The sequence below is a fragment of the Felis catus genome, chromosome A1 (assembly GCF_018350175.1).
Source record: "Felis catus isolate Fca126 chromosome A1, F.catus_Fca126_mat1.0, whole genome shotgun sequence".
Taxonomy (NCBI): domain Eukaryota; kingdom Metazoa; phylum Chordata; class Mammalia; order Carnivora; family Felidae; genus Felis; species Felis catus.
The window spans coordinates 68744685-68769504 of record NC_058368.1 but is presented as its reverse complement, the minus strand read 5'-3'; the positions used below and the strand labels follow the sequence as shown (position 1 = coordinate 68769504).

Here is a 24820-nt window from a genome sequence, read left to right as displayed (position 1 = left end):
ATTACTAGTTTCATTACTGAGTCTACTTAACACTTCTCCCCAAGATTACCAGTATCTGTCTCATTTGGACCCCATAAGTGATTCAGATTCATGATTGCCCCGGTGCTATTTACAGAACAGCAATAAGTATATTAAGAAAATCTACTGGCTTTGCGATAAAGCTGACTGTAACCAGCTCATAAAGCTGCTATCTGTGTCCTTCAGCAGGAAGGAAAACTCCCTTCTGGGGGAGGCTGTCCTGTTGTGTGGTTTGGTACAATAGCTCTCTTTTTCTTTACAGGGTCAAAAATTCAGGAAAAGAAATTAATAAAAAGCCTTCTCAGAGAAAAAGGAAAAAAAATAAAAGAAGTTTCTCTCTAGCGCCAACCCCATACTGCCCCCTCCCACCAAAAGAGAGATGGAGAATTTTAGAAACAGGGGTTTATTCACAGCGTTTAACTAAAAGCAGACTTCCTCTGGATTAGAACTACAATTTACAAACTGTATGAAATGTCGGATGATATTCTAGTTTCTTACACACACTGCTGATTTTATTGCATACTTTGTAGTCTTTATCCTCCTATAAAAAGTTACCCTTTCTAGGTTTAGATAATTCTCTAACATAAAAAGTAGCCATTCACTTTTTCTTGAAATAAAAAGGCAAAGTGGTTTGCAATAAACATTTGAAGTTCCACAGACATTCACTATACACACACACACACACACACACCTATGTATGTATATGCGCACACAGGAGAAGAGGGGGAGAGAGAGAGGGAGAGAAATAGTAGTAGCCAATATTTACTGAGGACTCTCAAAATGCTAAAGTTCTAGAATTACTTGTCAATATTTAAAGTGTCACCGCAAAAGTCCTGTTTAAAAGTTGGCACAAGTGGCTTCTGTTTAAATTCGGAACTTCACACAGACGTTTCAGCCTGCTTTAGAAGCGGGTTCCAATTTAAGCTCCATATTGACCTAACAGCTAACCTGCCTAAACCTCATTTTTCTGATCTCGAAAATGGGACAATATTCTGTATCTCTCAGGGAAGTTGGGAGCATTAAATATATATATTTTTTAACATTTTGAAAACGGTTGTCAAGGTGCCTAGAACACAGTAGGTGCTTTAAGAGAGCTGGTTCCCTTCCTGTGTCCTGTGTGTTATTTGTTATTAAACTTAGAAATGAAAGAAAATCAGCCTGTCCTGTGGACCTGGCCCTGAGTTTCAGATTTGTTTTAATGAAGGGAAATAAGCACCTGTTCACCTTCTTTCCAAAAAATGCAACGACTATGCTTGAAATATCAAAATGCCATTTCAAAGGGCTCATCCCCGTGGAACAGCCCCCCTACTCCCTTCCCCAAATATCACACCCAGAAAGAAGCGTTGTAAATAATTCTGTTCTTCAAATTTAGGAAGAGTAAAAATGCATTTCTATAGCTATACTCGTAAATTCAACTTACTTTTCTTACTCAGGGTTCAGGCGGATTAAGATACTTCAACAGCTACCATTCTTGTAGAAAGAACCTTCGACTGTGGATTTTGAAGGTACCTACCAACTGCATTGGTGGTAACTGAAGTTACTACTGGTTTGCAGTGCGTTCTGGAGGTGGCTTTGTGACAATGCCAACTGGGCAGCACTTTTGAAGGCTCCAGCCAAGGGTAGCAAATGGATAGCCCTCAGTTCCCCTCTTCCCACCTTGCCCGTCCACAGCAGGCATGACTAATCAATCCTAGCACTTTCTCCCTATGAATCTAGACTTGGCACTGGAAGATTTCTCAAAACAAGTTTCCAGGCAGGCAGCCACCACCGACTGATCAGAGTTCCCTTGTGAGTTGAAACCACCCCCAGACTAGGCTAAAGGTTACCTTTGAATTACTTACGAAAAAAGGGGGGCAGAAGGGGTGTGCGCTTGCTGAAAAAATTAATAGTCTTAGCGTCATTCTAATGGGATTATTTACCCTACTTATGAGACCAAACTTCTCAGGCATTTCATTACCATTCATTTAGATATAAATACCTGTAAAACTACTTATAAATCATTCTTATCTCTTCATTAATAAGAACTTCTTAAGAGCCATTATGAGAAATACTCTTGGCCGGTACAAATTGCTGTATGTTGGTATAATTAATAAAAGTGTACATCTTTATGCATAGCCTATAATTCGGGCTCTTTAGTAATTACATTGAAATGAAGTTTTATTATATTTCAATTTCATTTTCTGTAGTAGTGGATACATGGACGCCCACCCCAGTGCAGACCTGGGGTATCTTTCACGCAGATGAGCCTCTGTTTTTATAGGCAGTGTAAAGATGTACCCAGAACTGATTTCTTCAAAACAAGCACCCGTGAAACAAACGTCTGATTCTTTGGCCAGTGTGCATCAGCAGCAAAACAAACAGGCCATTATATTTGTGGCAAAGAATGAGATCGCAAAGTCAATGAGGAACAAGGCACATTATCAGCTGGTCTACATTGTAAAACAATGGCACAAAAGGGCTGTTAATACACGAAAAAGCCAAAGTTTCATGGTTCTCAGCGAACTTCAAGGGTTCGTGGGACCATCCTGAATATAAGTTGACTTGTCTCTATTAGTTTCCAGATTTTTCTTAGCTTTCCTGATCATGTTCAGTTTGGCAGTACTATTGGGCACTGGTGCCCTTTTCCCTGTGTATCCCTCAATTTGTTGCTTTCGAAATTACAGCCGTGTTTACTCAGGAGAGCTGAAAAAAAAAAGTCACGCAGGCAAACTTCAATTCATTACAAAGATCTTCACAAGTGGGGTTTTCCTTGGGGCGTGTGGTAGTATTTGAAACAAACTGAACAGAACTAAATAATCACATTGGAATTTTACAGGCATTTCTATGACCTAATCCTGTAAATCAGCCTTTAAACTATGAGGAATTTTGAAACCGCCATGATCCGATGTCATGTGAGATGAATTGTATTTTTATTTCGTCATTTTAGCCAGCGGGGAGGGCAAAATACTATCCACGCTGTGGCCAAGAGAAGGGTGTGGTTCTCTTTCCTGCCTTTTTGATGCTGTGGGAGACAGAGATGTAAAGAGAACAGGCAGGGATCTTCAGAGAAGTTTGCACTCTACCCCCCCTTTTTTTTTCTTGCTGCTTCTGATGAATGATAACAAAACAAGATCTATGCTGGAGGATAAAAAATCTCCCTAAATATCCAGCCGTAGCCATGCCGAATAACACAGTTTTGCTTCCGTGCGTACGTATTATGCTGTTTGCTGGCAAATTAAATCTTAATTCATGTGTTTTTCCCTTGAAGGGTAGGGAGGAAAAAAGCAAAAAAACACAAAAAAACAAAAAAAACACAAAAAAACACAAAAAAACCAAGAAAACAAAAAAAGCCCTAACTGCCTATTAGTTTTAGTTTACAGATGAGACTTGATAAGCCTCAGAAGCCGCTAATTAGAAGGCACATGCTAATTAGAAGGAGATTGTGACACCCTTCGCCCCTTTCTTTGCTTGCTGTTGTCTGGAGCATCTCCACTGCCTTGAGAGCCGCTCACCCTCCTGGCCCATGGTGCCCCCCTCTACTCTAGTCCTTATGTCCTTGGAGTTGATCTTGTTGCTGTTGTGCCTCACCAGAACATGATTTAAGGACCCCAATTTTTCATCCTCCAGAGTTAACTCAAAATCCATCTACCTAAACCGCAGCGGAACCTGAGATGTTCAAGAAGCACAGTGCACAGGGCTTTCTTTCCTACATTCACCGCGCACGCCCGCCACTGGCCACTGCCACAGACGGTCACCTGGGGGAGGACGGAGGGAGGACGCCTGAAGCATACCATAGCTCTGGGGGTTGAGGCAGAGGCGGGGGAGAGAGCCCGATGGACGCTCCTTCACGGGAGCACATCCCTGGGCCCCATGTCCAGCGTGGAGCCTTACTTGGGCCTGCACTTTGCCTTCTGTGGGCACTGCTTTCAGAGATCACATCAATAGAAAGGACTCCATGATACATGCCACTTACAGTAGCATCCCCACAAATCCAAGCTCAACTGTACTCAAACTGTCAATCAGGCAACACAAAGGAGGAAAAAAAAAACAAACCCACAAGTCCCGATCATTCCAAGCTTTTAAACAATGCATAGGTGCCCCCCCCCCTCACCCCAGGGGCTCAGTGGTGCCAGGGAAATTTCCATTTCTTATGATGTTTATTGAAATGAATGCTCTTCTTCTAGATCCTAAAGTCTTTGGGGGCTGGGAACGTCATGCCTGTTTCTGTGTTCTCCATGAGGCACCAGGCCGCACCAGGCTGTACCCTAGAGAATCGAAAGCTCATGGTCAGGACTGTATTTTGGATAGAAGCTGGCAGGTAGCAAGACTGTTGATGCCACCATTGTCTAGCTGAGACGCCTGCATGTAAAACCCGTCTGAGCCCAGCAAGAAGCCTTGTCCCAGTTGGCCTGGCCCACCCCAGGAAGCCAAAAAGGGCCCAGAGAGGAGTGGGTCTGCCAGGCTGAGCCTCAGCTGCCTGATGGAGCCTGAAGAATGAATGAGCTTTACCCAAAAAAGTACCTGAACATTTGAGCCAAGTGCCTGCTCCCCACCTTCTCCTAGATCCATATACCTTAAAGCACAAACAAGAGCATAAGGAATCGCCTTTTGGGTCCCCAAGGACACATCTTGTGATAGAAGTTTCTACAAGTCTAAGAATGTGGATAGTTTTGCTAAAATCCTACCGGTTTCACTGCAGCCAACCCTGGCTTGAGAAAGACACTCTCCAGGTTGTGGGAACACAGGCCCGGCCTTGCCTTGTAGCTTCAGGAGGCATCGGACGTGTCCCGAATCAGGCAATTTCCTTTCTGTGGAACCCCATGTGTGCACACAATACGAGCTCATTTCCTCCTATTGGCTTTTGTTTGAACAGTTTCCTCTGATACGGGATGTCTTCCGCTCTCCTTGGCTGTTACCTAAATCCAGGCATCCTTCTCAATTCAAGACCCACTCCAATGGGAATTCGGCCCGACCGGCCACATTCTGATGGCCTCTCCCTCCCTCCTGCCTTAGATTAATCGTTAAGTGTCTGGGGCCCCCAACCCAAACAGGGCTAGTCTCAGGGGTCCCCCACTGGCTTTCGCAGTGAGTGCCTGTGTGCGTGCACACGTGTGTCCTAACTCCTCACGGCGATCGCTGGCTACCCATCAACTTTGTTTTGCTTGCTTTACGGAGCATCAGTGCACCAGCAGACGGCTGGATTTTAATCAATGCTTTCTGAGCGGAGGGAATGAGCATTTTGAAAATGATTCACAATGGATTTGAAGATTTGCAGATATCCCTTGATTTGGAAGCATTTAGAAATCTTCCCCAACTGCAAGCTGAAACGGAGACTTTCCATCTCAGAGTACATTTCTCTTTGTACTCCCTCCTCTATTTTTGAATTTCTTTTTCACTCTTCTGTCCTTAGGTTTTCCCGTGGGCCGATCAAATCAACGGACTCCACACCACCCTTCTTTCCTCTGTGTTTGTGTGTGACCCAAATCTCATGACCCGGGGCACCAGCAAGCACCTAACTTGTGAAAGCGTCTCTGCTGTCGAAGGGTTCTCGTGGGGGGAAAACAGGACATGCCACATCGAGTCTTCCAGCACAGGCAACTGGGTCACTAGGGCCAGGAAGGAAGGAACGCATGGTTGCAGGAAACACCTTGCAGCAAATCCTTGCTTATTTGTTCTCTAAGTAACAAAGGGCCAACCTTTCTCCGGGGACCAGAAGGCCAGGGCGGACTGGCAGATGTCAGGAGTGTTTCTTGGCCCCCGAGGAAATCCATTCATTTATTCATTCACTTCCAAAAGTTTAAGTTCAGGAGTTTGGTCCCAATGTGAGCCAGTTACCATCTGCTCGAATGACCTAAAAACGGCCCGAGTGGGGACAGAATCAATTTTATCTGCCGAAACAGCTCAAGGCATGGGCTGTCACAGGGCCGGGTCAAGCACTCCATTTTCACACATGCACTGTATGAAGCTTTCTGAATGTGGCCTGGTCCTCCTGTTGTCAAAAGCAACCGCACTCCTCTGGTTTAGGGAAATATGCCTCACTGTCTTACCATCCCTACCAAACGTAAGTGTGCCCAGAAGTCCGGCCTAAAATTATTTTGAGGAACAGCCTTCTTGCACTTTGTGGCAAAACCGGTAATGTCTTTGTGAGCGATACAAGACTGTAAGAAATTGCAGAAACAGTCACGATGGAGTCGCTGCTCCTTCTGGAATTGTCTAGAAGGTCCGCAGCGTTCGTTGGGGACCATTCCCCAGTAGCTTCATGTTGGGTCAAAGAAATACAGCCAAAATTATGTGTTGTTTATTCTGTGCAGGATAGAAAGTTCTTGGCATGGGTGATCCCCTTTAAGCCTAATCATCACCCAGAGAAGTATTATTAAGTGCATTTTTTCAAAAAGTTGAGATTCAGGGGGCACCTGGGTGGCTCAGTCTGTTGGGCGTCCAACTTCAGCTCAGGTCATGATCTCACAGCTCGTGAGTTCGAGCTCCGCGTCGGGCTCTGTGCTGACAACTCGGAGCCTGGAACCTGCTTCAGATTCTGTGTCTCCCTCTCTCTCTGCCCCTCCCCTGCTCATGCTCTGTGTCTCTCTGTCTCAGAAATAAATAAAAACATCAAAAAAAAATTAAAAAAAAAAAGTTGAGACTCAGGTACAAGTTAAACTTTGCCTGAAACGGAGCCTGTAGTCTGTGAAACAGCCGGGATCTGAGTGCAGGGTTTAAATGGTCTCTTTAACCCCTGGGCCCAGAGGTCTATTAGTCATTTGTGTTCACATCACTCTGTTTCTGTAATAAATGTAGATTCCTGGGCCCTGTCCCACACATCTCAAGTGAGCATCTCAGGGGCCACGGCCTAGGAATCTGTCACCTGCTTTTTAAACAAGCTTCCGGAGAATTTGTGCAGCCAATGAAACGGGCGTTTGGAGTAACTCGTAAGGGCTTTGAAATGGGTTGGGAAGGAAACCACACTTGTTTCTTCTCTAGGAGCTGGAGGTGGGTGGGGCAGCGAACGCAGAAGAGAAATAGGACCTTGTCCTATGGCTGTAGGAGCTCATTCTGGGCTCGACTGGGGGCATGCCTGTCCTTCACTTAGTTTTCAGGTGGCCCTCAAGGGTAAATAAATAGGCCAATCCATCCTGTGAGATGTGCTGGATACACTGTGCAACTGAACGTCAGCAGAAGTATGCGTCCTACAGCAATTAAGCAACTAAAACGTCCTGTGAAAGTTAAGGGGCTCCAAATCCCTCCTCCATTTGTGTGTTTTGTTCTAAGTCTCTGACCGCCCATTGCCTTCATCAACTAACTACTCTGAGGCTTAAATGCAAAAAAACAACCCTTGGCCGAAGGGGCTGGGGCTTAGCTGGCCTCTCTTTCAGTACTAAAGTACAGCTACACAGACACGTGTGCAGTCTCCTGGGGGCAGAACACATACCCTCTTCATCCAGAATAGAAACTTCTGGGTGCGTTTGGGTGGAGGATGGACTGTGAGTTTCTGTAAGTGTGACTCACAGCTAATAATCATCTATACAAATGCCTGTCTCACTAATAAAACACTTCAATCATTCCACTGCATTCCATGCACATTTAGTGAACATCTACTACCTACCAGGTTCAAGTTGAAAATGCATGGGGGAGTGGGATGATAAGGAAGCTTTACAAGTGGCATCTATATTGGCAGGTTGTTATTTAGGGGAAGAGTGCCAGGCCCGTGATTATCCTTTTGCTGACCCGAAGCAAAATGAGGGGAAAAGCTAAGGAAAATGATAAAAAGACAGAAGAACAACAAAAAGCTTCGACGTAACACTTTGGAAAGAAGCCACAGTCGAGCAGGTGCCATGTCACAGAGAAGCCTGCAATGAGGTAAAGCCTATCTCTCACTAATAACTGGGGATCGATGCCGTATGTCGGTAACCCCACTACAGTTACTTTGAATAGAGCAGGATACATTTCAAGGCAAAGGCTTCTGGGACTTTCCCTGGAGAAGCATTTGGTCCTCAACTTACTCCTTCCAATTTATTGGATGCTTTTCACCTTTCCTGTTAGAGCAGAATCAGACCTGTTCCCACAAATTTTCAAAAACCGGGTGGTTTCATCCTATCCATCACTCTGCCAGCCTAGGCAACCTCCCTTCAGTCCCACACGGTCTCACCTTAGCCCTGATTCCTCTCCGGCTTCCCTCCGTCATCCCTTCGACTGCTTTAAATATCTCACTCCCTCTGAATGATTTCACCTCCACTGTCCTGGCACCTTGCCTTTCAGCCTCCCAGTCGCCACCCTCCAGCTGTCTCCCAAAGGTCAGGGTGCCGTCTTAACTTCCGCACGTCAAGGTACCAGACTGAGTCCTCATTGTCACTGAACTTTCTTTCTTTCCCATTAGCACTTGGTTTTAGGAGAACCGAATACTCATCCATATTACATCACCCGCCCACGTTATTTCTAGGACATAGTGAACAGCATGATTGCTTCTCACAGATCCAAGGGCATTGAGAGACGCCCTGAGGCCCACACACCTGTCCCAAGAACACCTGCTGTCTCTGCAAGGCTCTTTGCTTTCAGATTCCCTGCCACCGGGAGTGTGCCTAGGAGATCCCCTCAAATGTAAGTGCTCCCCAAGGCTGTGCCATCAACCATTTTCTAGTTCTCCGAGGGAACCCCTTAGCTATCTCAAACTCCTTTATGATTTCAAATTCCACTCCTCTGTGGATGAGTCCCCAATGGACTCCCAGCTCTGCACTCTACGGAAGCCCAGACCTATACTTCCATGACAACATTCCAACTTCAAACTTCCAGTGACCAGAACCAATCTCATATCTTTCCCCATCCTCCTGCATGTGTCTGTCTCCGGTGTCATGAATGTTTCTGTCACTGAAGTTCATGGTCTCTGGGTCATCCCGGACTTCCCTCCCTTTCCCTTGGCTTCCAAGGGTCCTGCCCCAGCACCTGGGAAGCCACTCCTGTATGAGTGCATGACCCCTGCCGGGTCTTTGTCACCTGCTCACTCCTCCATGACTTCCTGGGTGCCCACAGCTCTCAGCTCTAAGCTGTACTCACAGAATTATCTCCCCAAGCAGTGTCTGACGTCTCCCCCCGCTCCCCCACTCAACTGCTCACAAACATTTGGTGGCTCTCCACCGTACTTGGAATAAAGTTCAAAATACAAAGTTTGGCATTCAGGGTCCTCCACAATTGAGGCATAATCATGCCAAACATTTTAGCTGTGCTCGCATGAATACTCTCTGGATTCTGCCCTACTCTCCAGAGAAACCTGCATGGGTGCTTTCCTTCACAGGCCGCGTCAGAGGCTGCCTCCTCCAAGAAGACTTCCCTGCTTCACCTGCACAGCAGGAGTCTACTGACAAGGAACCTTATACCTCCCTTGTGGCACGAATTACCTTCACCGTTGCGGTTTATTTATACATCTTATCTGTCGCACCAGAGAACAAATTCCATGACAGGAAAGGAAATGAGGAAAATTTAAGACATATTTCCTCAACCTTTCACACGGTACTTTTTTTTTTTTTCTGCAAATTTTTCTTTTGCCAAGAAAACTTCACTAAATAGAATGTGCTTGCCCCGGCAGAAGAAGTAAAGATTAAGTGAATGATGAACAGCCTGTTGACACAGGGCTTTCGCTGTGTGCAGGGCACTTCTGGTATCTTGTGGCCCCAAATCTAAACAAAAATCCTGAAACACGGAATGATCACCTTGATCGACTGGGCCAATCAGGGGATCAAAGTTCCAAGTGACTCGTGACTTTTGTTCACCCTAAGTAGGGGAAGCCAGGATTCAAACCCCTGTGGATGGCCCCCAAGCTTTACATTCTTGCCATCCTTAGTCACTCTTATTTATTTTTTGAGACCTGCACTCCCTTGACTTATACGCACTCCCACAAATCTAGGGTTACACGGGAAGAAAGGGCAAACGGTGCGGCCATCTGCGGTCCTCACACAGTTCCTTCCCTCCACTGGTCTTGCTTGCCAAATAGGATTAAAAAAAAGAACCCCAAAACACTTTAAGCACGACTTGCACGTGTTTGTAAGACATAAAACATAAGCACGGGAGGAGAAAAGGACATGCTTTGGAAACCATACCAAAGCGGCACTATTATTATGGTTATTATTTGATGTGGATGATGATGGTCTCCTTTTCAAGTCTGAATGTGAAGCATGAACCTCCCCCTGGCCCGGGGGTCGGATGCGATGGTGCTTCAGGGACCTCACTAGTCGTGGGAACAGAGCTAGAGCCCAGAAAGAGGGGAGAACAGATAAGGAGGGGGCGGGGCCGCAGGGAGAAAAGGATATGGGGTGCCGTCCCACCCACTTCCCTTTATCTTACGATAGACAGTGCCGGGTAGCCAGCTACACTTTTAAACATTTTATTAAAAACAGAAAGATCAACACATCCTAAGTGTCCAGTCACTGGATTTTCACAAAGTGAGCACATCTGTGTGACCCACCCCTAGACCGAGGAATAACGTATTAGCAGGACCCTGAGAACCCCTGTCGCCAAAGGGTGACCCCTCTCTTGAACTAGCTACTACATCTCACTAGCTGGCTACATCTTAAAGTAACCCTTTGACTGTTGTGGAGAGGACGGCAGTGGGTTCTTGGAGAAGCTCTGTCTGGCAGCAATTGCCATTTCAAAGCAGGGGGTAAAAAAAGTGTGTGTGTGTATGTGTGTGTGTGTGTGTGTGTGTGAGAGAGAGAGAGAGAGAGAGAGAGAGAAATTTTGCATGTAGGAGAAAAGTGTTTCTAATTTTCAATCCTGAAAATGTGAGGGGAAGAAGGAAGATGGGAAGAAGGGAAATAAGTCAGTAAATGCAGTCTCTTTCTGTGTCCCCCACTAGAAGCTGAAAGGCTCCAGCGACGTGCCATTTTGAGAAAGGAAGCAAACAGAATGGCCCTTCTCTACCTGCCTCAGCCTCCGGCCGGAACAGATCAGCTCCCGTGCCTGTAGCCTTCAAATATGGGGCTAGGTCGGCGGTGATTATTTGATAGCACAGTGTTCACTAGAAGCCTGATATTCTGTGGAACATATGGTTTTGATTTTGGTGGGTTTTTTTTTTTTTTTCTGTTTTTAGCCAGTGAGCAAGATGGAGAGTGTCACAAACCTAACTCCAGAAGGTGCTGGGATTTGCCAAACTGTAAAGGGAAACTAACGCCCGAGCCCATGTCCCTCCCGCTTTCGCAGCTCGGTGGGGGGGGGGGGGGGGGGGGGGAGGGCCCTCGGGGAGACACAGAGGGCCAGGATGGAACTGCACTGACCGGATCTACGACAGAGACTCCCTACCGTTGACAAAGCACAGAGCCCAAGTCGTGGGGCTTCCCACGACTCTCTGCACTAATTGTCAGCCTGGAAGGAAGAGATCAGAACATCAAATAAAAATCCACAGGCACACAACCATTAACTCAAGACCCAACATGTATCTGGCTAAGAAGACTAATGCTGACTCCGGTTTCCACCATGTTTTAAGCAGCAACATTCTCCAACTTCCCATCTTGGGTTATCGGCTGCCAACATTTCCCAAAATAAGCACTCCTCTCAGTTACGTTTTCTGATCAATTATTTAGCACAGTCTGGGCGATACGACATCAATCTTACCCCGAGGGGGAAGAAATTTATGCTCCCTCGTGGTCAGCTAGAAAACTTGTAGTTTTAATTAAAAAGGCACATTTTCAGCATGGACGAGAGTGTTGGCTGGGTTTATGGACATTAGTAAGACTAGTAGTAAAGAGAGAGAAAAAAAAAAGGCAGAGTCCAGGCCTGGGGATCTTTAGGTTAAATATCAACCTGGGAATTTTCCTAAGAGAATCTGGAAGGCTTTTCTCAACTCATGTTTGAGAGCCCTTGAACAGGCTTTTCTCTAGATGAAAACCTGGCCAGCTAGTCGGGAAACAGTTGACCAGCCCTTCCTTTGTTTGCACAGGGTGTCCCTGAGTAGGCCCCGGGCGGAACTGAAGGAGAAAATCCTTCCTGGTTTCTCCCTCTCTGAGGAAGGAGGACAGGTTAGTGCAGCTCGCTGTCGACTGGAGCTGGGATTAATTAGTTCCTTCGGTGACCTTGGCATCTGCTGATGGCGGAATATGTCTCCAAGCTGTGGAGGGGCTGTGCTCAGCCACGGAGGGACTCAGGAGGACCAAGAGCCACGGCGACAACGATCACCATTTTGTTGAGTCCCAAACCAGAAACAACACAACTAAAGAACACCCCGAACAAGTGCTTTAGGTCTAAAAGCCACTTTAGTGTGGTATTCAAATTGTGTGGATTATCTGTCTGTGTCTGTATACACACTAATCTAGATCTGTTGTTGTGTGTGTACATATCAATGTATATATCTGTGTGCATATATCTATCTGTGTATGTATATTAATCTAAATACATAATATATATTAACCTAAATCTCTACCTAACTTTATCTGTATATACAAATATTTATCTGTAACTATCTACATATATTAATCTAAATCTGGGTCTATGGCTCTATATCTGTTTATGTATATTAATGTCTTTCTCTACCTGTCTCCATACATATATATCCATCTAAATCAATCTGTCTATCCATCATCCTATGGGTGGTTTTGCAAGTCAATGCCCAGCATCTTGCCAGGTATTTCCAAAGGCGTCTATAGCCTCTTGTTGGGATGGACAAAAATTTTTAAGCATCCCACGCCATTGGGGAAGATGTCTGACCTTCCTCACTTCACCTGCACAGAGCTGAGGGAACACGGCGTGCCCCACCCCTTTCTCTAACACAGCTGGTTCAAGGTTCAAGTAGGATAGCGATGTGGGTCAACGTGAGAAACTCAGAGCAACCCAAGAGAAACTCAGAGCGGGCTAAGTTGCATAAATAAATGTATTACATCCTAAATAAGGGAGCTGCCAGCTGCTCCTATGAGAGGCAGCCTGATTGCCATCTTTCAATATATGAAGAGACTCACCCACTGAAGAAGCATCTGGGTCACTCCAAAGGCCCAAACGAGGGCCGGAGAGTGAAGGTCACTGGAGTCACATTTTGTCTCAGCACAAGGCTGAATTTTACAACAGAATGTTGTAGTTCGTAAGCACTCTGGGGCAGTGACTGTCCAGTCAACAGAGGGGAAAGAAGCCATGAGAACCTGGGTAGCAGGGCTGTGGGGGGGGGGGGGTAGACGTGAGCTGTGCTAGATAATCCCTCCAATTCTTCCCAATTTGGGATTGCCTCCGATCTTCACCTTATGTTTGTGGGTTTTGTAAATCGGGAGGAGGGGCTGTTAGGGTCTCGCGTGTGTGAGGAGCCCCTCCTGAGGCCCCGAGGCGTCTCCCCAAGCTCCCGCAGCCCCAACACCTGAGCACCAGCGGAACAGAGAGGTGCAGGTGAGCAGATCACAGGGAGTAAGGAGTTAAGGAGACCAAAGTTCTTGGTGGGTCCCTGCAGCCCCAGAGGCAGCTAGTTCCCTTTGATCCTGACTCTTAATTGCAGCCTACTAGCAAACGGGGAACTTGAAAGAAAAGAAACAGGGGAACTCTGGAGATAGGGTTTGTTTTGTTTCCTGAGGGGATGGTCTTTGTGGTGGCTGCCAGGAAGCTGATACTGTAGGGTTGGAAGGATGGGCTTCCTAAGGGGGCAAATAAATAGACCTTTCTATCAGCTAAGAGCCAGGTGTGAGCGGAACCCCGGGAGCAGTGGGCAACTACGTGTGCCCGTTAGCAGGGGTGCCCGGGCGAGATGCCTCGGCAGAGAGAAGAGCAAGAGAAAAGAGACGATGGGCTGGCTCAGGAGCAGGCCAAGCAAGAAACAGGATGGTGGGTACACGCACTAGAAACAAGCAGCACGGGCCTCGGCAGAGGATGGGAGACACGCGTGTGAGAGAAGAGGGAAGGCGGGGGACAAGAAAAGCGGTTTCGAAGAACTTTCACAGAGCACAGCAAAGCCACAACACAACACATCTCCCTCTTGTACATGCCCCACAGCCGATAATGGGCTTTTACATATGTTATCTATTTAAGGTATCAATAAGTTGACATCTTTAGGTCTTTAAGCTTCTTACACACACACACACACACACACACACACACACACATGAGATTCAAGAGTAAAGAAAAGGCCAACTAATGACAACAAATAATGGAGAGAAGGCTCTGGCCATCCCTGGCGATTCATCCGGTCCCTTTGGGAAGGGGAGCTCCTGGCTGAAACTGAACTCATGCCCGAACAGTATGCCAGTAATGGCTTGTTTGTGGTCTGTCTTACACACAAGTGTAAGTGGAGTGAATTCAGCTAGCAGTATGTGCAAATGTAAGACAAGTTTTTCTAAAGCAAACCCCCCAGGAAGCACCTTTGGAAAAGGTCGGGGCCTTTGGAGACCACCGACTGGGGTTTCACCGCTTGCTCTGTCACTTGTTAGTGTGTGACCCTCGCAAGTAACTCAGCTCCCGGGACTTTATTTTCTTCATAAAAATTCTTCATGGGTCAATGGCCACAAAGCTCCCAGCAGAGGGCTTGGCATATAGTAGGCACTCAATATACTCAACCGACAACTCGTCTCCCTTCATTCTTGAAAGGCTACTGGTTAAATGAAAAATGCAAGAAAACACCAGCCATCTGTGTGTGAACTGAACCAGCATCCGGGCAGGGAAGACTTCCTCCAAATCAGTTTAGCTAGACTCGGCCCAGGAAAGAGGGGCCACGTGCAGATGGACAGGAAAATGAAGCATTCAAGGGAGGAAAGACAGATGGACACAAAAGAAGGTGTAAGACTTGTGACAAGATACAAAGCTGTCCACAATCAGGCCTGGGCATTTCCCTTAAGCCACCACCTTAGACAGCTATCATTTCTACAACTGTCTTCACTTCTACTGCAAAACATTAAAAGTAGCATTTTTAAACAGATGCGATCTTCATCACCTTTAACACGTCCTCTCTATTCTTCATATTCTTTGGAGAGAATAAGGGAAGAATGACATTCCCTGCACCATGAAGGGAGATGATGAGTTGGTCAGAGTTCCACTACGAGCATGGGGAGACATCCACAGACCAGCTGTCTAAAGCATAGAACTCCTGGAAACAGCCCAAGGCCCTGCCTTTCACCCTTGACTACAGAGGCTTTGGGGCAAGGCCCACGGCATACGTCAGTTCACCCTCGCCCCACTCTGAGCCCGAGCAGTTTGGAAAGGCTTACTGTGTCAGGGAGGTAGGTCCTGGCTCCCAGCCCCAGAGAGCACTCCTTGAAAACCACGCCAGACGCAGTGGTCTGCCGCCATCTACGTTTATGTTAGCAAAACTGCCATTGTGCTCTAGAGCTTTGCTGATGAGCAGCGTGTTCATCGTCCGGGAGCTTGTTAGAAATGCAGACTCTCAGGCCCCACTCCAAATCTGTTGAATCAGAATCTCATTTTTAATAAGATTCCCGGCTGATTCCCTATGCACGTGGAAGTCTGAGAAGTGGTGCTATGGTTTATGTACTGCGGGGGTCTGCTATGAGGACAGCAACCGTTTACCCACTTTGAGTGCTTTTCTCATCTTCTCGAGCTCCTAATGGCTGGGTTTGGCAGAGACCTGCTGGATTCAAGAATAAACAGACCTCTGGGTCTGTGAGAATAGGATGACCGGTGTCCAGAGAAATCTCCAATCGCCCTGGAATTAACATTCTAACCAATGACACCACCCCAAAAGGTGTATTTCAAGATACAGACGGTGAAGTCTTGATAGTTGCTGGTTTTAAGTGTTTTCTTCTGGTTATTACTGAAAATCTATTTTTTTAAAAAAGGCTACCGTATATATGAAAAATGCAGCAGGAAGATCTCCCTATCCATCCAGTATCCTGCGACTCTCACCATTACAGTGAACCAATATTTGCCTTCAAGAGGGCCATGGCTTGAGCACTCATGCCAAAGCGGGTCAACCATGCGCAGCGGGATAATGCAGTGTGGGAAGCCGCACTGTCATCCCGTGGAACCACAGAGACTGCGGTACGGTGCTTAAGTGTCTTGGAACTCACTTTTTGGTTGACAATTTTGCTCCTTTGTGGCTGTTTATTTTCCCGATTCTTTGCTAGCATTTCTGCCCTTCTAGGCCTCTGGCAGTCCTCTCCCAAGGCCCATCCTTGGTCATCTGCCTGTCTCCATTTATGGTCCCTTTGCCTTGGAGGTTGTCAGCATCCTTGGCTTGGATTATGACTGCAACACAGGTATGTCTCCATTGACATTTGAAGCCCTGCATCTAAGCTGTTCTCCGTTCCCACATTGTCAGATGTCTATGGAATATCCCACTTGGATGACCCACCGTTAGCTAACACCACGACCAGAACGTGCCATTCATCATCTTCTTCCGTACCACCACCCCGCTCCTACTGATTGGTTCCTTTTCCCATCCGCCCCTGTTTTCTGTTAGGGTTCCATTGACATTTTTCCTGATAACTCCAGTGCCATTTTGACTCTTATAAGCTGTTAATAGTTTCCATTATTTTCTCTTCAAGGACCTTTTGGATTTGCTCTTTCTCTTCTATCCTCACAATGCTATTCTAAGCCCACTTTTTCCCACATCATACCTAGAATATGGCAAAAGATTTTTTCCCCCAGTGGCATCGTATGTTACAAATTTTCAGATCTCCAGCCCTCTCTTACAAGTTGTAATTGAACACTTTTAAAACACTAGATATGATGTTATAAGTAACAAAATTAAGCTCGACATAGCTCTTCAGGTCTTCCATATTCTGACTTCCCCCATGTTCTATTTCCCCACTACCCCTATTTCCTACTGCTCCCCAGAGACAAGTTTAAGCTTCCGCACTGCCCCCTATATCACATCATGCTGTTTCCTCCTCTGGAAATGACTTTCTTTTCTCTAATTCTGACTCCTGTCCTCTCCGAACTTTGTTGAACAAATACCCCTACCAGAAAAATATCTTTGAGCAGGCACAACTGTCACGAGGTTGTTACTTATTTATAAATGTTACACTTGCATAACAATGCTAATATGTTACATACATTATCCAACATATGTGAAAATCGACATTTTAAAAGGATGAGCTAAATAATGTATAAGACACAAGTTCAGCTATTCCTTACCTAGTGAATCATCTTGCCCTAGGTCGGGTGTAGACTTCCCACTTTAGGACCACTGATCTGGACAAAATATATCCATTCAGAGCTACAGGATAGAGCTTCCCTCTATAAAGTTATCTACTACTCCAGCCCGAACAAAGTTCTGCTTGCTTGAACAACCAGGGCATTTAAAATTACAAGTAGTAAATCACTAATATAATGTATGCTTCACCAATACTTTTTAGTTGATTAATTGAAGTTTGCATCTAGGATGCCAGAAATTTATAGATTTTTCAAATAATTCAATATCTTAATTAAAAACATTACTGTCTTTCCAAAATTGCTTGGGTTGGGCTCTATCCACTGTGCAACATCCATTACAAGAAAACTCCAAGTCAGACTGCAGTGTGACTTCATTTAAAGACTTTTATCTCGGGGCGCCTGGGTAGCTCAGTCGGTTGAGCGGCCGACTTCGGCTCAGGTCATGATCTCACGGTCCATGAGTTCGAGCCCCGCGTCGGGCTCTGTGCTGACAGCTCAGAGCCTGGAGCCTGTTTCAGATTCTGTGTCTCCCTCTCTCTGACCCTCCCCCATTCATGCTCTGTCTCTCTCTGTCTCAAAAATAAATAAACGTTAAAAAATTTAAAAAAAAAATAAAGACTTTTATCTCATTGAATATCATGTGCACAGATTCCCATAGCTTTGAGGACTAGATTTTCTGCTTTTTTTGGCTACTGAGAAAAAAAAAAATCTTTGAACACATTGGTTAACCTCACTCAAGTTCAGTTTTTGTTTAAATTATACAACAGGAACAAGAAGGAAATGTTGTGACCATTAAAGAGATGACAAAAACTGAAGGGATACGTACCTGTAAGACATCACTGTTATCATCTCACCTAGCACTTTGGTGTCATAATATGAACTGTATCAGGCATATCTAGGATCTCTAAAAACAACTGCCCTCCTACTTCCACCTATTTCTTTCTGAAAATGAATGATTTTTATTTTCTCCTTTTCATTTGCTCAGCTGAAAACACGGTGCTGCCTACCCTGTCAGGGTCTGAGCTTACATACTGGCTCTAGCAAGTATTAGCGATGGGCTCACGGGTGTGTTATTGAACCTTTGGGAACTTTTCTCGTTCTGTGGACCATCATTAACTTTGCGGGGAGAGCATTAACGTTGTGATATTCTTCAAAGGCTCAAATTAAATGAGATATGTTGTAAAATATTAATTTCTCCCCCACCCCATTAGCAGGCCTAAGAGGACTCAATGAGAAGCTCTCGTGGGCAAAAGGAGTACTTTGAATTTTGGTTTTTCCCACGTGTGCGGGCAATTTACAACCATTAATGAACTTTATGTTCTAGAAGCACCTCCCTGCCATCCATAGCCAAACTTACCTGGCTACTATGTGGCTAGGCTGGTGCACGAACCCAGGATAGGTTTTGTCCCCTGGCGCCTTCTGAACAGTCAGAGCTGAGAAAGCAAAGCCAATCAGCCTCTCTTCTTGTTCTGCCTTGGGAACTAGGCTGTCTGCAGTACTGGTTACACGGAATTGTCCAAGAAAGCTTGCGGGGACAGGAGATAGTGACATGTGTACATGCACCAGGGACACTTAGAAGTTTTTCCTGCTTTTCAAAATTCAAGTCACTAACCACGGGCAAAAATAAATGAATAAAAGTTGTTTTTTTTTTTTTTTAATCCAGTTTATAACTCATCTGTTCCAGGAGCTTTACCCAGTGCTCTAATTTTAGGCTTCTGGATTTTTTTTTTTTAAACCCTCTTTTTTGAACTGTTAATTGAGATAAGGTCTGTGAAAGCCCTTTGTAAAGTGTAAGAAACTATACATATGTTAATTATTCTTCTGAAGACATTTGTGTGCTGACCTATTCTTATCTTGTTTGTAAGTATCTTGTTCCCCAGCGATCGTGGATTGCAAATGCTTAAGACCCAGGACCTGCAGTGCTGGGTGTTCCTTGCCTCCTCCCTCTGTCCTCTGAGGGGGGCTCACCCGCGCCCCCCCCCCCCAAGCTCGTACAGCAGCCAGCTGCCTGGATGCTCCTAAACCTTAGAACAGCCCATCTGCCTGCCAAGACTCGTAACTAAAAAGACTTCTTTAGGCTCGTTTACGTCCCTCAGTCTCCCACTCAGTTCTCCACAAAGTGAGTCCTTAACCTTGCAGTTTGTCTGTACCCAGAAAATACACAGAGATGTTAGAGTAAAGAAAAAAAAAGTTAGAGTAAAAAGAAAGAAAGAAAGAAAGAAAGAAAGAAAGAAAGAAAGAAAACAACAAATAAGCAAAGGAAAGCAAAAACTTTGTGTTTAAAAGGGGAAACCTTTTTTTTTTTTTTAAGTAACTGTTTTTAAGGGGAAAAGTGGGGGTAGTTTAATCCTCCAGGGTGGGGAATCAGGTTTCCTTACTAGGACGGGGATGGCAAGATAATTACATCAGGGGCTCCTAGGTACCCCGAGGCTCTGGAGTATGGGAGAGGATCTAGGATTTCCTTTTGGTGACTGGTGTTAAGGCTTTTTAGATGATGCGTCCATATTCCCCAGTCACTTTGGGGCTGAATCTCAGCTTGCTGAGACTGGGTGATTGCTCTCAGTGGCCTCTTATTTGGGACTTTACAGCACATTCTCATAGGTCTATTGCTCATCTTACATCTTTATATGTTATTTAAACAGCATTTATGCTGAGGAAAGTAACAGAGGTGAGGAAAGTGCATATAGACATTTAAAACTCAAAATCCCTTCCCTTATTCTCCCCCCACCAAACACCAAGAACGATCTGAAACCTACAATTAATGCCTGATAGTCAAGGTGAAATTAACATTAACCAATACATTTATTAAAGTCTTTAAAACTTACAATTTTGCATCATTTCTTTCTGCCGCTGATTTTGCACATACACTAAGTCAGGTATTAGGTAATTGACTCGTTTTAACCGAATAGCAAAAGCCAGAGAACCCAAGAGGTGTTTAATAAACACTTGTTGACTGATTGATGGAATATACTGACCTAGCATCTTCTAGACAATGCGTTCTTTGTCAGAGCGCTAAGGTAAGTCGTTGGGTCCACTTTTATTACCAAGCGTTTCTCCCGCGTCAAGGGGAGCGGGCCAGCTGAAAGTTTGTCCACTGGCCTGTGGCTCAGGTTCACAAAAGAAACCCTGGGGCTTTACCTTTCACACCTGTTTTCACTCTCACAACAGAAGTGGGACTAGCCTCGGCTGCCGAGCCTTCGGAGGCACCGACCTGATGCAGCCTTGACGCCACCCTGGACTGCTTACTATGAATGTTATCACAGCTGCAACCCCCAGTTTGCACACAAAACCTAAGAAACAACTGAGCTGAGTAAAAAAAAAAAACAGGAGAAAAACACTGTATTGTAACTAATTTAAAAGCCCAGCTACGTCTTCCTGCCTCGTTCTTCCGAGAGAAACCAACGCGTGAAATATCAAGTCCCTGGCTCCACGCGGCCAAGCGCAACTCCGCCCATCTGGTTCGGTGGACCATTCCAGAAAGGACGCCTGGGCGCATGACCCCTTTGCTTCTCTCTGCAGCCCCTTCCTCTCTTTCCTTGCCAGGCCTTCGGGCAGACTTTGTGAAAGGAGCGAAGTCCTTTACCCTGTTCCTCTCTGTCCCTGGGGTTCCGTGCTCACCTGGCCTGACTCTGGACCTACAGCTTTGCCTTGACTTTGCTACTGGCTGATGGTTTACACCCCCACCTTTCTCTAATGCCCCTCGCCTCCACTGCCCCCGCTCTCTCGAGCTGCCAGATTTCTCTGCCTGATATGACACAGTAACTGTTTCTGACCCTGTCAGCTCTCAGGTGCAGCTGTACCCAGAGATATCCAAGGCCCCCAAACTATGTTTTCAACAAACATGCCCCACAGTTTTATCACCTTTCATCAGTCAGAATCCTTTACCCCTTGCAACGTTACCAACCCGCTTCTATGCTGACGATACGTTTTGTCGTTTTGGAAAATGTAAACAAATCAATATGCCTTCTTCCCCCATCTTCTCTCATTATCAGTAAGAAAGTGCAGGAGGAAAGGGAGAGGAAGGGCACGAGAGACTGAGCCTGGTCAGTCTATCGTCAGGAATTCTCTCAAACTCAAATCTAAATGCTTTTCTCCCAATTCTCGCTCGGAATCTTGAGTGCCTGATCTTGAATTTCGATGGCGCTCCCCGAGCGCGGGACTGGCTGGTGGCCATGTGATATTGATTTGTTTTCGCCATAGCAACAGCAAATTAAAACAACTAGCAGAGAGGAGGCAGGCCGGTAACCAGTAAAGCTACATAACCAGTATATTTTGCAAGCGTATTTTCCTCTTTTCCTCATATTCTCTCTCTTATTCAATCTACTCTTGCAAATTTAATGCAAAGTCAAAGCAAAAATAGCACTAAATGCTTTGGGCACTACAAGGCCTACGTCTGAAATAGTCTGGTTGGCACAGCTTCTGGTATATTGCATGAGATCAATGGAGAAAATGCAAACAGCAATGCTCTGAATTCCTTGGAAATTTTGTTTGTTGGTTTAAGGATAAATATCCCTAGAAAATTGACCTGAGCACACAGCAGAGTGAAGGGTTCTGGAAATATGACTATTTATCTTAATACCCTAAGGCATTTGCCAACTGTTTCATTAATACGGAGGTTTTATCCCTTTGTACTTTAAATAGCTCATTGTGGCAAGAGACAGATGACTTCTTTTTATTTTGTTTTGTTTTGTTTTGTTTTGTTTTGTTTTATCTATTTTTTTGGTACAAGGTCAAGGCCTCTCAAAATGAATGCTGGAATCATGAGAGAAAAGTGTAGCAAGTATTACTCAGTTCTATTAAGAGAGAGAAAAACGAAGGTGGGTGCCTGCTTAGGGCTACACGAGCAGCTGGAAAGGGAATGTAAACTAGAACCGGGAACTGCCCAGAGCTCCGGTCTGTTCGTCTGGAAATTCTCCCTTCAGAGGCCCCATATTAAACGCTACCTTCCCCTGATCTCTCCGACCCAGGTTACCACCTGTGACACAGATTAACAGCCTGCAGTACCGGACTTCCCTTCCTTGAGCCCATCTGCACCAGGCACGGTGCTCTCTATGGAAAAGCAGCTGTTCCCACCATCACGGCCAGCCACGAACTTGGTGGCATAACCTTGGTCCTACACAGCGGCTCCGGGGGAACTGGGAATGAGGCCACAGGCACTATCCACCCAGGTGGCAGTACTGGGCTGTGCCAGGCGAAGTTGGGCCAGAAGCAAAGCCCGTGCTCCGCTCCCCACTGCTCTTCGCCAGCACGGCCAGAACCCTGCAGAGAACCTGCTCGGACCCGCCCGACGTGAGGCAGGTAGGAGATGCCCTATTTACGCTGGAGATGGGTTGAGGGTTTAGAAAGGACGGGCTACACTATGAAGACGTAACTCAAGACCTGCCAAGTGAGAGTCAGAATGTTCCTGGCCAGGACGTAAAGCAATATTCCTCTCCACGAGCCTGAATAAAAGAACACCCAGCAGAAATAGTTGGGGGATGACGTCAGAAGTTCTGGGCTAGTGTCCTGCACTTCTCCTTGAAAGTAAAAACAGTGGGTCTGGAAGAATCTACGTGGCATTGCCCTTATTTAAATGAATATTTGAACTGCTCCTCAGAAAACAGGCAGGATAGCTGAAGAAATTTCATCTTATTTAAAGATTATAAGCATGCCCTCCTTTTTTCCCCCACTTTATTAGCTCCCCAATGCACATATTACCAAATTAACAAATTGTCTTTCCACTTAACCTTTGTCTTTTAAAAGGACAGTAATGTTTCTCGAAGAGCATTCGCGGTAGTAGTGGTTAGGCAAGTCAGATTTTTTTCTTCGCTTCAGTGCTTGCTAACTATTCTAAAAATGTTACACATTTATTGTAAACACATGCTTCCGAGGCCTAACAAAAAAGCACAGTTTCCTCATGCCTGGCAGAAATTTAAAACGGAAAAGGGCAGAAAGAATTCTTTAACAAATATATCATTTCCTTCTCTTGGGCCAAGTGTGTTAAAAATAAATCTCCATCATTTCTCCCTGCTGCTTCTCGGCAAGAAAGTTGATATGGTTCGGCATAGTGAAGACACAGCTTTAAAAGCCAGCCTGCCCTCATTAAATTATTCTGCTGGCTGTGTGTTCTCATTAAAAATGCATAAAGATCAGATAATTGCAGTAAGCATTATTAACCCAGCTTTACTTTTGAATATAATGGTTCCACTTTTAAGCTGGAAACAAAGGCTCAGAAAAAGAAATGTAAACATTGAACTACAGTATCGAAAACTTGTCAGAAAGCTACCTCTTGCTGGCTTGTTAAAAAATGTGCTTTTGAAACTCAAAGCCGTGGCATTATAGGGCTAGGTGGGTCCCTAATTTCTAACACATAGACGTATTTTTGGCTAAACATTCAACCGATGGTTATTTACTATGAAGTTTTCCTTTTCTTCTTCATTACGAGTCCGTTTTCAAATAGCAGGATCAATGTAAACTTTATTTATTCGGGAGCGAACTGGGGCAGTCATGAAAATTTTCTAGAACAAGAAAATAAGAACGCTCCCAGGAATTCACAGTTTTTGTTGAGTAATAAAATGGATCTCTTCTTTGAAATAAACACTCGTTTTATGCCTCACCCCAGTCAGGCGGCACAGATTCAAGCTTTTGCCGTTTCTTTCTTTCTTTCTCTTTTTTTTTTTTTTTTCCTCAAATCAAAATGTTACGTAAAACTCCAGGGTCCCCGGCAAGTGTTACATTTGAATTAGTGGAATCCGGTTTCCCTGGCTTCCCTAAGCAACACACATGGAATGCACCATATACTGCAGCAAACTCTTTAAACATTCAAAAAAAAAAAAAGGGGGGGGGGTGATTCTCTTACCTTGTTTAGCTCTGCCTCTTTTTCCCTTTTACAGTAACCCCGGGAACATCTGGCAGAATCCAGCGGCCGAGGCTTCTCCGCTGCATCATGAGGCAGAAATTTCCATGTAAATAGTCCTCATTCCCTGTGTATTGTACTCTGGGAGCCGTCTGCCGTATCTGGAAAATTTTGCCTTCAGATGATGAAGCAAAGACAGTCTAAACTCTGTTGCTGTAAAGCTGCAGCCCTTCCTCCCCACAAATCCCTCCCAGCCGGGGGCAGCCAATCCCCGGGCAGCTCGTCAGCCCTCCTCGTCTGAAACTGGCTCTTATAGGATGAGTGACACAGCAGCACAGCACTTGCGGTGTGTGAAAACAGTGCGTCCATACTGATGAAAGAGGAATTTCCCTCTCCGAAGAAAGCAATCATAGCACCAAGACAAAGTGGCACATAATTGGCAGAGCCGGGAGAGGGGTAGCTGGAGAAAACACCCTCCAAGACAGCCAGCCCAGAGCCTGGGACTGCGCTGTAAAGACTTTCGACGATACCGACTCGCAGATTCAAAAAAGAAACCCAGGTTGTGCAGGAGAAGCCGAAGTCCTTCTCCCATCTGACAAAGCATGGGTTCGGTTTTGGGGTTTTGGTTTTTGAAAAAGGAGAAACAATTCAGCGTCTGCCGTGGAAATTAATACCTTACAGGGAGGGCATTTACAGCTGATTCCTATTAGTGAGGGAGAATGTGTGAGCCCAAGTGCATATTCAAAATCAAAACATGCTTAACCCCCTTGCACACAGTTTTCCTGTAGAACATCTGTTACTGCAGCGGTTAATTACTGTGGCTCGTACAGCTTTCATCTAAGTTTTCCAGCCACTGGGGTCTTCAATTAGGGAATTCTGAACAATAAAATTGATGTCTACACATTACCCTTTTGTCCTGCTGGCAGGCCG

General features: G+C 45.4%; 1 protein-coding gene across 6 annotated transcripts in view; it reads right to left on the bottom strand.

Annotated features, from left to right (window-relative positions):
* The window catches only part of MBNL2 (muscleblind like splicing regulator 2), a 158607-nt gene extending 134526 nt beyond the window's left edge, over positions 1 to 24081 (bottom strand). For 2 of the 6 annotated variants that reach the window (XM_011280630.4, XM_011280635.4), the window contains exon 1: positions 23894 to 24079. The gene's annotated coding sequence lies outside the window, so the exon portion shown is untranslated. Of the gene's footprint in view, positions 1 to 23893 lie in introns of all 6 variants that reach the window. The other 4 variants (XM_006927357.5, XM_003980483.6, XM_011280623.4 and 1 more) reach the window with 3 other exon arrangements.
* Positions 24082 to 24820: the final 739 nt, after the last annotated feature.